Below are 12,534 nucleotides of genomic sequence, written 5' to 3' on the forward strand. Positions count from 1 at the left end.
CTGGATCAAGAAGAAATAGAGAATTTGAATAGACCAATCACCAGCAAGGAGATCGAAACAGTAATCAAAAACCTCCCCCAAAATAAAAGTCCAGGACGAGACAGCTTCCCTAGTGAATTCTACCAAGCATTCAAAGAAGACTTAATACCTATCCTTCTCAAAGTCTTCCAAAAGATTGAGGAGGGGAGAAAGCTCCCTAACTCATTCTACGAAGCCTACATTACCCTGATACCAAAACCAGACAAGGACAACACAATAAAAGAAAATTACAGGCCAATATCACTGATGAACATTGATGCAAAAATCCTCAACAAAATACTAGCAAATCGCATACAAACAATACATTAAAAAGATTATACACCATGATCAAGTGGGATTTATTCCAGGTATGCAGGGATGGTTTAACATTCGTAAATCAATCAACGTAATACACCACATTAATAAAATGAAGAATAAAAATCACATGATCATCTCAATAGATTCAGAGAAAGCATTTGACAAGAAAGAGCATCCATTTATGATAAAAATTCTGAATAAAATGGGTATAGAAGGAAAGTAACTCAACATAATAAAGGTCATACATGACAAACCCACAGCTAATGTCATCCTCAATGGTGAAAAACTGAAAGCTACCACTTTAAGAACAGGAACCAGACAAGGATGCCCATTCTCACCACTCCTCTTTAACATAGTATTGGAAGTCCTAGCCATAGCAATCAGGCAAGAGAAAGAAATAAAAGGGATCCAAATTGGAGAGGAAGAAGTGAAACTCTCACTATTTGCAGATGACATGATTTTATATGTAGAAAACCCTAAAGAATCCACCAAAAAACTGTTAGAAGTAATAAATGAATACGGTAAAGTAGCAGGATACAAAACCAACATACAAAAATCAGTTGCATTTCTGTACACTAACAACGAAGTAGCAGAAAGAGAAATTAAGGACACAATCCCATTTACAATTGCAACAAAAAGAGTAAAATACCTAGGAATAAACTTAACCAAAGAGGTGAAAGATCTGTACACTGAAAACTGTAAAACATTTCTGAAAGAAATTAAAGAAGACACAAAGAAATGGAAAGATATTCCATGCTCTTGGATTGGAAGAATTAACATAGTTAAGATGTCCATACTTCTTAAAACAATGTATAGATTCAATGCAATCGCTATCAAAGTTCCAACAACATTTTGCACAGAAATAGAACAAAGAATCCTAAAATTTATATGGAACAACAAAAGACCCCAAATAGCTAAAGGAATCCTGAGAAAAAAGAACAAAGCTGGTGGTATCACACTCCCTGCTATCAAAATGTATTACAAAGCTATAGTAACCAAAACAGCATGGTACTGGCACAAAAACAGACACACAGATCAATGGAATAGAATCAAAAGCCCAGAAATAAACCCACACATCTATGGACAGCTAATCTTTGACAAAGGAGTCAAGAACATACAATGGGGAAAGGAAAGTCTCTTCAACGAATTGTGTTGGGAAAACTGAATAGCCACATGCAAAAAAATGAAAGTAGACCCTTACCTTACACCATACACAAAAATTAACTCCAAATGGATTAAAGACTTGAATGTAAGACCTGAAACTATGAAACTTTTAGAAGAAAACATAGGCAGTACGCTCTTCGACATCGGTCTTAGCAACATATTTTCAAGCGCCATGTCTGATCGTGCAAGAGAAACAATAGAAAAAATAAACAAATGGGACTACATCAAACTAAAACTCTTCTGCACAGCAAAGGAAACCATCAACAAAACGAAAAGACAACCTAACAATTGGGAGAATATATTTGCAAACCATACATCTGATAAGGGGTTAATCTCCAAAATATATAAAGAACTGATGCATCTCAACAACAAAAAAACTAACAACCCAATTAAAAAATGGGCAAAAGACCTGAACAGACATTTCTCCAAAGAAGATATACAGATGGCCAACAGACCCGTGAAAAGATGTTCAACATCATTAACTATCAGGGAAATGCAAATCAAAACTACAATGAGATATCACCTCACACCTGTCACAATGACTATAATTAGCAAGACAGGAAACAACAAGTGCTGGAGAGGATGTGGAGAAAAGGGAACTCTCATACACTGCTGGTGGGAGTGCAAACTGGTGCAGCCACTATGGAAAACAGTATGGAGATTCCTCAAAAAATTAAGGATAGAACTACCATATGATCCAGCTATTCCACTGCTGGGTATTTATCCAAAGAACTTGAAAACACCAATGCATAAAGATACATGCACTCCTGTGTTCATTGCAGTGTTATTCACAATAGCGAAGACTTGGAAGCAACCTAAGTGCCCATCAAGGGACGAATGGATAAAGAAGCTGTGGTATATATACACAATGGAATACTACTCAGCCATAGGAAACGATGAAATCCAGCCATTTGTGACAACATGGATGGACATTGAGGGTACTATGCAAAGTGAAATAAGTCAGAGGGAGAAGGTCAAATACTGTATGATTTCCTTCTTTAAGTAGTAGATAATAACAACAATAAACAAACACATAGGGACAGAGATTGGATTGGTGGTTACCAGAGGGGATGGGAGAAGGGAGGAGGGCGAAAGGGCTAATTCGGCACGTGTGTGTGGTGATGGGTTGTAATTAGTATTTGGGTGGTGAACATGTTGTAATCTATGCAGAAATAGAAGTATAATGATGTACACCTGAAATTTATACAATGTTATAAACCGATGTTACTGCAATGAACAAAAAATTTAAAAAAAATCTGAATAGACACATAACAAGTAAAAATTGACTTAGCCACTAAAAATATTCCTATGAATAAACCCCATACCCAGAGAGCTTCACTAGTGAATTATATCAAATATTTAAAGAAAAAAATAATATCAATTCTTCACAAACTTCACATCCCAGCTCATTCTTCCACGCTTGTATTACTCAACTCCCACAGGCAGGCACAGACATTACAGGAAAAGAAAATCATAAACTAATATCTCTTAACAAAATTTTACAAACCAAATTCAGCAACATGTAAAAAGGATGACCTATCATGACTAAGAGGAATTTATCCCAGGTATACAAGGTTGGTTTAAAATCCAAAAACCAATTAATGTCATACAACGTATTAACAGAATAAAGAGGAAAAAACATTGTTATCTCATTAGACACAGAAAAAGAGTTTGACAAAATCCAACACTCATTAACATAAAAACTCTCAGCAAACTTGGAATAAAGGAAACTTCCGCACTAGTTAATGGGGATCTGCAAAAAACCTACAACTAATGTCATATTTAATGGGGAAAGTTAAATCTTTTCCTCCTAAGATCAGGAACAAGGCTGTTCACTCTTTCCATGTTTATTCAACATTTAAAGAGATTTTAGTCAGTGAAATAAGTTAGGGATCAGCTAACTACATCCCATGAACCCAATGTGGTCTGCCAATGTGTTTGTAAATTTTTTTTTTTTTTTTTGTATTTCAGTCGAACTCTTTTGTTTACATTTTGTCTATAGCTGCTTTCTCAATACAACAGAGTTGAGTAGTTGTGATAGAGAATATATGACTGGCTAAACCTAAAATATTTACTACCTGATCCTTTATAGAAAAAACTGGCTGACTTATAAGACAAAAAACATTGAAGGGGGGGTGGCAAAAGGCATACATACTGGAAAGAAAGAAAGAAAACTGTCTTTATTGTCAGATGATATGATGCTGTATATAGAAAATCCCCCAAATAACTACTAGAACTAATAAACATGTTTAGCAATGTCTTAGGATGCAAGAGCAGTATTAAAAAATCAAGTGTATTTTGGTCATAGCAACGAACAAAGATTCTTGAGAACATCAGTGTGCCAGGCTTTGGTGTCTGCCCTCCATCCTTCCATGGCAGCTGCCTTCACTCTTGCTGCTCTTGCTCTGACAATGGTTGTGCAACGTCCCTAATTCCTAAGCTAAACCCTTATAAAGGAATTCATAGTGGCTCCTGTTCTTCTAATCAAACTCTGATGGATCCAGTAGAAATTTGGATTTTATTCTAAATACAATGGGAGACACTGAAGGGTTTAAGAATAATCTGATTCATTATTATATTTATTCAGATTTATGTTTATATATATGTTTATATATTTATGTTATATATATGTATTACATATACAATTTGCTATATTACTCTTTTTATATACAATCTAGGTCCCTTGATTCTAAAGCCTGACTAGAATGCAGACTCTCTTTCTGACTAGTCAGAAATCTGTGTCTTTTTATCTTTGAATACGGATTCTGACTCATTGATTTGGCATCTCATGTGTTCCCTCTATCTTGGCTTGAGACCCTGAATTCCAAACTCATTTTAACCAATCAACATTGTCTTTGATTTTAAGTCATTGTCTGAACATCAAATAGTTTACTTTTTTCTGGCCTAGCTCGTCAGTGTGTTCTGCCTACCACTGCTCATGACCAAATGCTAACATATACAATGTTATGAAATAGCAATATTGTGTTTTTGGGTTTTTTTTTAGAAGACTTAGATCCTTTGGATCTGGTAAAAGAAATATTGTTTTCTGGAAACTTATTATTTTTTTAACAAGCAATGATTTTTATGACGATATAGTATTTTACCTCAGGTGTTCCACACCTAAGACTATGTCTGCCAAGAATCAACATTAATGCAATAAGATGATGGCTCTAAAAGGTGATTAATTTTAAAGCCAATGAGTCAATGGATCTTTGAATCATGAGTCAATTAGTCAATGGATCTTTGAATCGTGATAGATCTTGAGTTTATCTGACATTTTTTCAGAAAAAAATTATCAATCTTTACCAGAATTAGTGAGAAGGATGATAGTGCTTTGCCTGATAGACCAATCAGATAATGTCTGGCTTTTATTCCACTTCAGGAATAAACTATAAATTCCTACAGAAAACAAGGTGTTAAAGTAACAGAAATCTGGAGGACCATTACCATTGCCTTCAGCTACAGACAGTACTTAATGGACTGGTATAGCAGTCAAATTAGATTTGTTCTCATCTGCATCTATATACAGCACCATTTGTCATCAGCAGTCATATTGGCAATCTGCAAAATTGATTAGAAGGCCATTGGGCTAGCAAATAAGCACGCATGCTTTAGCCTAGATGTATCAGTGCATGGGCAAAACAATGCATTGTTAAATTTAGGTCTATATTTCAGAGGTAAAAACTGTTATATATGAAAAACTGAAACAAATAATTAAAAAAGAACCAGAATAAATGAAAACAAAACAAATCAAAATTCTGATGCACAAGACTTGTAAGGTGTATATATGTTAACAAGTCGCTATAGTGAATATTTGTGTCCCCCTCAAATTTGTATGTTAAATCCTAACACCCATTGTGATGGTATTTGGAGGTGCGGCATTTGGGAGTTGGTTAGGCCAACCGTGGGTGGAGCCCTAATGAATAGAATTAACGTCCTTATAAAAAACACCCCATAGAGCTCCCTTGTCCATTCCACTATGTAAAGACACAGCAAGAAGATATCTGCCTATGAACCAGGAAGTGGGCTTCCATCAGACACTAAATCTGTCTTGATCTTGGACTTCTCAGCCTCCAAAACTGTGAGAAATAAATTTCTGTTTCTTATAAGCTGCACAGACTATAGTATTCTGTTATAGCAGTCCAAACGGACTCAGACACAAGGTATATAGGGCATTTGAAGACTGTCATTTGGATAACTTGATATAAATACGTGGATGAAGAAGATATAGTAAAGTTTCATTTTATATAACACCATTTGTGATAGGCAGAATTCTAAGATACCCCCTTTAGATTCTAGCCCCTGGTGCACATACACCTTTTTTTCAGTTATTCAGTCAAACAGTAATCTAAGTACTGCTGTGAAGGGATTTTGCAGATGCAAATCAGTTGACCCTGGGATAGGGAAATAATCCACATAGACCAGATTTAATCAAATGAGTTCTTTAAAAGCCAAGATTTTTCTCTGGCTAGTCACTGAAGATCAAGTCAGAGATACAAAGCATGAGAATTATTAGACTTGCTGTTTCTGAATTGAAGATGAAGAAGGCTGCCTGGCAAGGAATGTGGGCAGCCTCTAGGAGCTAAGAGTGGTCCTGGCTGATAGCAAGCAAGGAAATAGGACCTCAGGCCTACCACAGCAAGAAGGTGAATTCTGCCTCCTCCAAGAACAAATTGGCTTTTTCCCAGGTCCCCCACACAGGAGCTCAGCCCGACTTATACCTTGATTTCAGCCTTGTGATATTCTGAGCAGGGAACCTAGCCACGCCATGTTGGACTTCTGACCTACAGAACTGTAAGTCAATAAATGGGTGCTGTTACAAGCCTCTAAGTTTGTGGTAATTAGTTACATGGCGATAATAAATAACACATCATTTAATTGGAAATAACAATTACCATTTTATTTCCCTCCTTCAGTGCCAGGTATGAAATAATTTCATGATATTTGTGAGCCTTTATGAAACTTTAAATTAAAATGTTCTATACTACTGTTCACTAATTAAGGGCAAATGGGGAAATATAAACACATTTTATATCTCAACATTTTCTTCAGGGCAGTACATTGGCATTTTGTTCCCCTGGGAAATCTATTTTAATGAAATAACCTTGGCACCAATCCTGAAATATATATTTTAGTCAAAGCTTAATGTACAGACTCAAAATATTTGATTGTTTATTCATTAGAGAAGGATTATAGCTATCAGAACAGGAAAGGCTCTCCCTATCTGCTCTAAAAATAATTTTAAGAACTTCACTATTTTCATGAATATGACAACATCAATCTCATTAACTACAGCAACTTACCTCGATAGGGTGTATAACATCGGTTACTCAGCCAGGTCTGTGTTGGTGACATGGACAGCCATTACTCATAATGAGTGATGTGAGTCATAAAGCTATGACTGATGGAGAGCGCTGGCAGAAGGTTTCTTCATGGATCCATAAAGCCTGTAGTTATTGCCAAACACGTTTTTGATTTAAATTTGGAGATGATTCATTTGAATTAATGCATAACTACCAATGACTCTCAGAGAACACTAGCATGCAAAAGTACAGGCCTGTCTATAATCTAATTTAGTCTCAATCAAGGTAACCTTCAATGATTAGAACTCATTTCCAGGACCGTGATGCTTTGGGTTCCTGGGCTGATTTTTATAGCAAATTGCTTTGTGACCTTGAACAAGTTTTTAAGTCTCTTTTTTTCTTCTAAAATAGTAAGAAAATTGGCATAAGACGGATGGGACAGAAAGCCAAATCATCACAAATAAGATTAACAGCTCACCAAATACTTTTTACTTATAGTGTTAAATCGGGGCTGAAAAAGAAAATTCTTGACAATAAATGGTGAAGGTATTTCTCACAGTGCTTAGAATGAAGGTACTAAAATACCAGGAGAATAGCCTGATAGGAATTTCATAGCACATTTTAAATATCTTAAAACTTTGTTATAAAAAATTTCAAGCATCAAATTTTCAAGTAGAGAAATAATACAATGAACTTCAAGCAACTGTAACCCAGCTTCAATAATAAACTCATTTCAAATCTTATTGGGCTTACGTCATAACCCTAGATTACTTTGAAGAAAATCTCTGCATCATACTATTTTATCTCAGAGTCAAAATTTTCAGATAAAATTCAAATGTATTTCTAAATGGGGTTCAAACTAAAAAAAAAAAAAGATTGTATTAATCATTTGTCTCTTGAACCAATACAAATCAGTAAAAAAAAGTAAAAATTATTAAAAAAAATGTACAGAACCAAGAGGTTCTTTTGAAATGTAGAAAATAATCAAGTAGTCAGTACTGCAGCTTTATTTATCATGTTACAATGTAGAATTATGTAAGGGGCATTACTAAAGAAATGACATCTATTTCCACTATTGCAGGAACAAAATGCAATGCTTTTAGTAAATTTTAACTGAGACTTTTAACTACTTTAAATTTTCATTTTACATCTACTTCTGGGATCACACACCTATTTGTTTGCTTATGAATGTTCCTTACCTAATTTTAGCAACTCTAACTTATAGCACTTTTAGGATTTTCATAGTCAAATTAAATGCATCCCATGTAGACAGTAGGAGTTGCGCACTTTCCATGTTGCGTTGAAAATGTTCTCCTTGCACCTTTAGGGTGACTTTTCTATTCTTTTATTTTTTTGGTGAGGAAGATCAGCCCTGAGCTAACATCTGCCAATACTCCTCTTTTTGCTGAGGAAGACTGGCCCTGGGCTAACATCTATGGCCATCTTCCTTCACTTTATATGGGACGCAGCCACAGCATGGCCCGAGGAGCGGTGAGTCGGTGCGCGTCAGGGATCCGAAGCTGGCAAACCCTGGGCCGCTGCAGCAGAGCGCGCGCATTTAACCACTTGCACCACCAGGCCGGCCCCCCGACCTTTCTATTCTTAATAGAACATATTTGACAAGGGTTTTAACTTGAAAAATTAGTTACTGAAGTTTTATGTGCTTAAATATACTCTTTCTATCTCAAAGTCAGTTTAAATCTTCTTTCCACGTTTGAGAACCTTATTAAAATTTCCAAAATATGAACTCAAATCAAAGTAATAAAAAAAAGTTAGGATTTTTAGGCAAAGAAGACTAGTGTAGATGAGCCTGTTGTCTCATGAAATAAATGCCAAAATAGTGTTTAAACTAAAAGAAGACAGATCACGGTCAAGATTGAACTAGTTAAATCACATGAACTGGGAATCAAATCCACATAGGTGCAGGAATAAAACTTTATTCTTCTGTAACAATTTCATTCACTGCATGGGAGGGAGTTATAACAGCTGACCTGCAGTCCATCCTGCATGGGTGCAGAGAGGGAAACATTTTGGGGAAAAGTAAAGAATCAGGTGACCTGATTTAATTTCAGTTGGACTTCTGAAAAAATATACTAATGTATTTTTATGTCTGAAATGCCCTTAGCAGAATGTCCCTAGCTAAGGATTATCCATAGTAAGTAGAACCCAGAGGCTAAGGCATAGCTTCCTGGAGAATGACACAAAGGCTTTTCAACACTAGAGCATAGAATGGACACATTTCATAATCTAAACTCTTTCTTCTGTGTGAGGAACTCCTTGAATCTCATCTATTTTGGGCCAGTGGTGCATGTTCTAGATGGGAGAGAAAGACCGGGGGTGCTGTCTTTGATGCTTCTGACTTCTGTTTGCTTGATCTGAACCTCTTGATTTCATGTATACTTCAAATTATTTAGTAAAGCATGCTACTGGGTATGATCTCTGATTAGTGTGAGTTTGATTTGACAGTCCAATATTATGTGTTAGTTCATCTCTGTCAGGGGTGGGGAAAGATGTGTGAAAGAATTCAGCTTAACTATTCAAGTCATTTAGTGGCTTAAAATGCAATCCCTTTCAGTTTAACTCAATTTCTGTTTCAATGAATACTCAGCCTTTGGGTATCCTTCTCCTCCCAGTTCTTCCTGGAGAACACCTCTTTACTGCCCTCTAGTTTTTACAACCTCCACTGAGTTATGTGTTCTGCTCAGTCTTTGGTTAAAAGCCTGTGCTCACCTGCCTGTGGCTGGTTTGACTCATGTTCTGCTGTCTTTTCATGGCCAAGAAATGGTGATTCTCCTTATTCCCCTCCAACCACAGCAGCTTGGTTCGTAAGAGGAAAGTAGGAACAATGTTTAGACCATTGTAGTTTACAACATGCATCTATGACACATTACTTCTCAGGCAAAGGATTCAATCTTAAAAATGTATAGCAATGCATGAGAACCACCAGGTAATGGACCAGAGATCATGGTCAAACTCTTGGCATGTACTGAGTAAGGAAGAATAATTTCTGTCTTTTTCATATATGAAAGTTAGAAATGTATACAGAAAGACTAACATATAACCTGTGCATTTCATGTTGCCATCTTTTCTCAGAATGCCAATCAGGTAGTCACTCTTTTCTCATCCTTTTTTCTCTAAAGGCTAGAGACCCAATCATGTACGTCCAGCTCTACCTGAGCACCAGCTCAAGTGAAAAGATACTTGATAGAGCATAGCTGGATTCAAATAAGTCTCCTTTAAATGATGATTAATGATTCTCAGAAAATAATAAAAGAATATACTTGAAGTTTCAAACAAAAATGAATAGTATGAGATAAAATTATGCTCAGAATTATTTCATATTTAAGTTAGACATTACAAATCAGTGTGTATACCTTACAAAAATGAGTTTGGTTTTGCCATCTAATCCCACCTCACTTGAGTTTTGGCAATAGTTTTCTATCCAGATCTTGATAGATCAAAATTTTATTTCTGCTATCGTGCCCTCAATGTTGTAGTCTCTTTGGTTTCTCCCTGGAGATTGCAGGGAGATGACAGCCTAATCCTCCTATTTGCTTGGGATTTAGATAATCAATTACTGGGGCTCTACTGCCCTCTGTACAAATTCTTATAACTGAATTTCACTTTTTTCCTGAACTCTCTCTTTCCGTAACATATGCATCCTATGGATCGTGCAGTTTATTGTGGGCTATTTCCTGCAGAATACACTTCTAGGTATGGCACCACACTGTGTTTTCTCATCTCCTACTTGCTTTTTTTTTGCTCTTTTTGCCAAACCCACCTTTCTCATATTATTGTGGTCTATTGTCATTGGGCTTTTCCTTTCTCTTTGTGTTCCTATCTTCTATGCTAAAAGCTATTTTACTCTTTGGTTTTACTATCCTATGGTTGGTGCCTAAAGGCCTTTATGAATAAGAAAGAATCAGTGTTTGACAGACGATCTAAGAAAACCACAATCACTGGCATTATAGCATTTTGGCTTTAATCTGTTTCTGCCCATTTGAAGTGAGTTATACAAAGTCACCCTCTTTAACATCAGATGGATCCAATTGGAGGAAGCCACACCTTCCTATCATGTTTTGTTTTTAGATCATTCGTGAAGGGTATGATCCACTTTTCTATTGTATTTTTCCCTCCAGTTCTATCCTCATTGGTCTGGACTGCTGCTAGATTAATTTTTCTAAGACTCAGATGTGATTTTCATTTTCATGCTCAGAAACAGAGAACAGCTTCTCCACACAGAATAAAGTCCACGTCCTATGGCGTGCCATTCGGGACCCTACATTCACCTGACATCGACCTTAACTATAACCTGCCTTTCCAGTATTACTTCTCCCTTCTCTCTTTCGTGTACCCTTTCATGAATTCACTGCATCGCTCAGTCTTCTTTGTACACCCAATGTATTCTTTAGCTCCAGGGACTTAGTACTTTGTTGGCTGCTACCTGGACTGTTCTTTCTCTTCATCTCTTGATGACCCATGTCCTTTTTATTTTTCTTGATTTACCTTAAATGCTACTGTCTCCCTAAGCCTGGAACGCTTACACTACTCTCCCCAGATACTTGAAATAAACTGTCCTCATTCTAAAAATCAAGGGCACTTACTACATTTTATCTTGAGCTTAGTCACTCGTGTTGATTCATCAAAAACTGAAAACTGGGGGCTGGCCCAGTGTCGTAGTTGTTAAGTTCACATGCTCTGCTTCTACAGCCTGGGGTTCGCAGGCCCGGATCTCAGGTGCAGACCTACACACCACTCATCAAGCCATGCTGTGGCGGCATCCCCCATACTAAATAGAGGAAGATCGGCACAGACGTTAGCTGAGGGCCAATCTTCCTCACCAATAAGTAAACAAATAAATAAATAAATAAATAAATAAATAAATAAAATTAAAAAAATACAAAATACCAAATAAAATCCCTGAAAATTGAACCTGTGTGAAACACAGTTTTAGGCCCTCAGTGAACAAAGCAGACAAAAATCCTGGCCCACATGGAGCTTATCTTGTCGTGTTACAGCTGCCTAGGGGAGTTGTAAAATGTTGATTTATAACTGCTTGCACTGGTAGGTGAAGGGAGAAGATCAAGTGTCAGCACATTTACGTGCTCCTAATGTTTTACTAACGCAAAAATAAATGGGTTCTCATTGAGGAATGCTGCTGCCTAATGACCGAAAGAAATGTGCTAGTTCTTGATCTATCACTCTATTTTGTTACACTAAGAAATAGAGTTGCACTTGAGGCCTTGAGGAATAAGTGCTGCTTTGGGAGAGATGGATTAGTGAAGCACAAACTCTCCTTTGTGAAGACAGGAACAAGAGAGAAACAACGTAGGACTGCCAAGGTCACCAGGCAGGCCTACTCTATCTGGTGTGTATCCTGCTGTTTCAGGTTCTTCTGTGAGACTTGATTCAACTCTTCAGTTTCCCCTGGACAAGCAGTGGAGGTGATGGCCCAGCTATGTCCTTACCATGACCCAAGAGGAGCCATGACACCATTTTTATGGCCAAACCACTTCTCTTCTTGCCCTGGTACGAGGCAGAGGTTGGTGGATGGTGCCATGTTTCCTTCTTTGTTATTGGCAAGCCCAGCAAACAAACATCTTGCTCAAGAAGTTGGGTGAGGATTGGGATAAACTCTGTCTTGTCCTGCTTTTCCCTTACAGAGTCCATCAGGATCATCTATTTCTTCATGTCTTACTGGGAGCTTATATTAATGATAATAATCAAGATT

The sequence above is a fragment of the Ceratotherium simum genome, chromosome 3 (genome assembly GCF_057802395.1).
Source record: "Ceratotherium simum simum isolate JZ-2026a chromosome 3, ASM5780239v1, whole genome shotgun sequence".
NCBI lineage: Eukaryota > Metazoa > Chordata > Mammalia > Perissodactyla > Rhinocerotidae > Ceratotherium > Ceratotherium simum.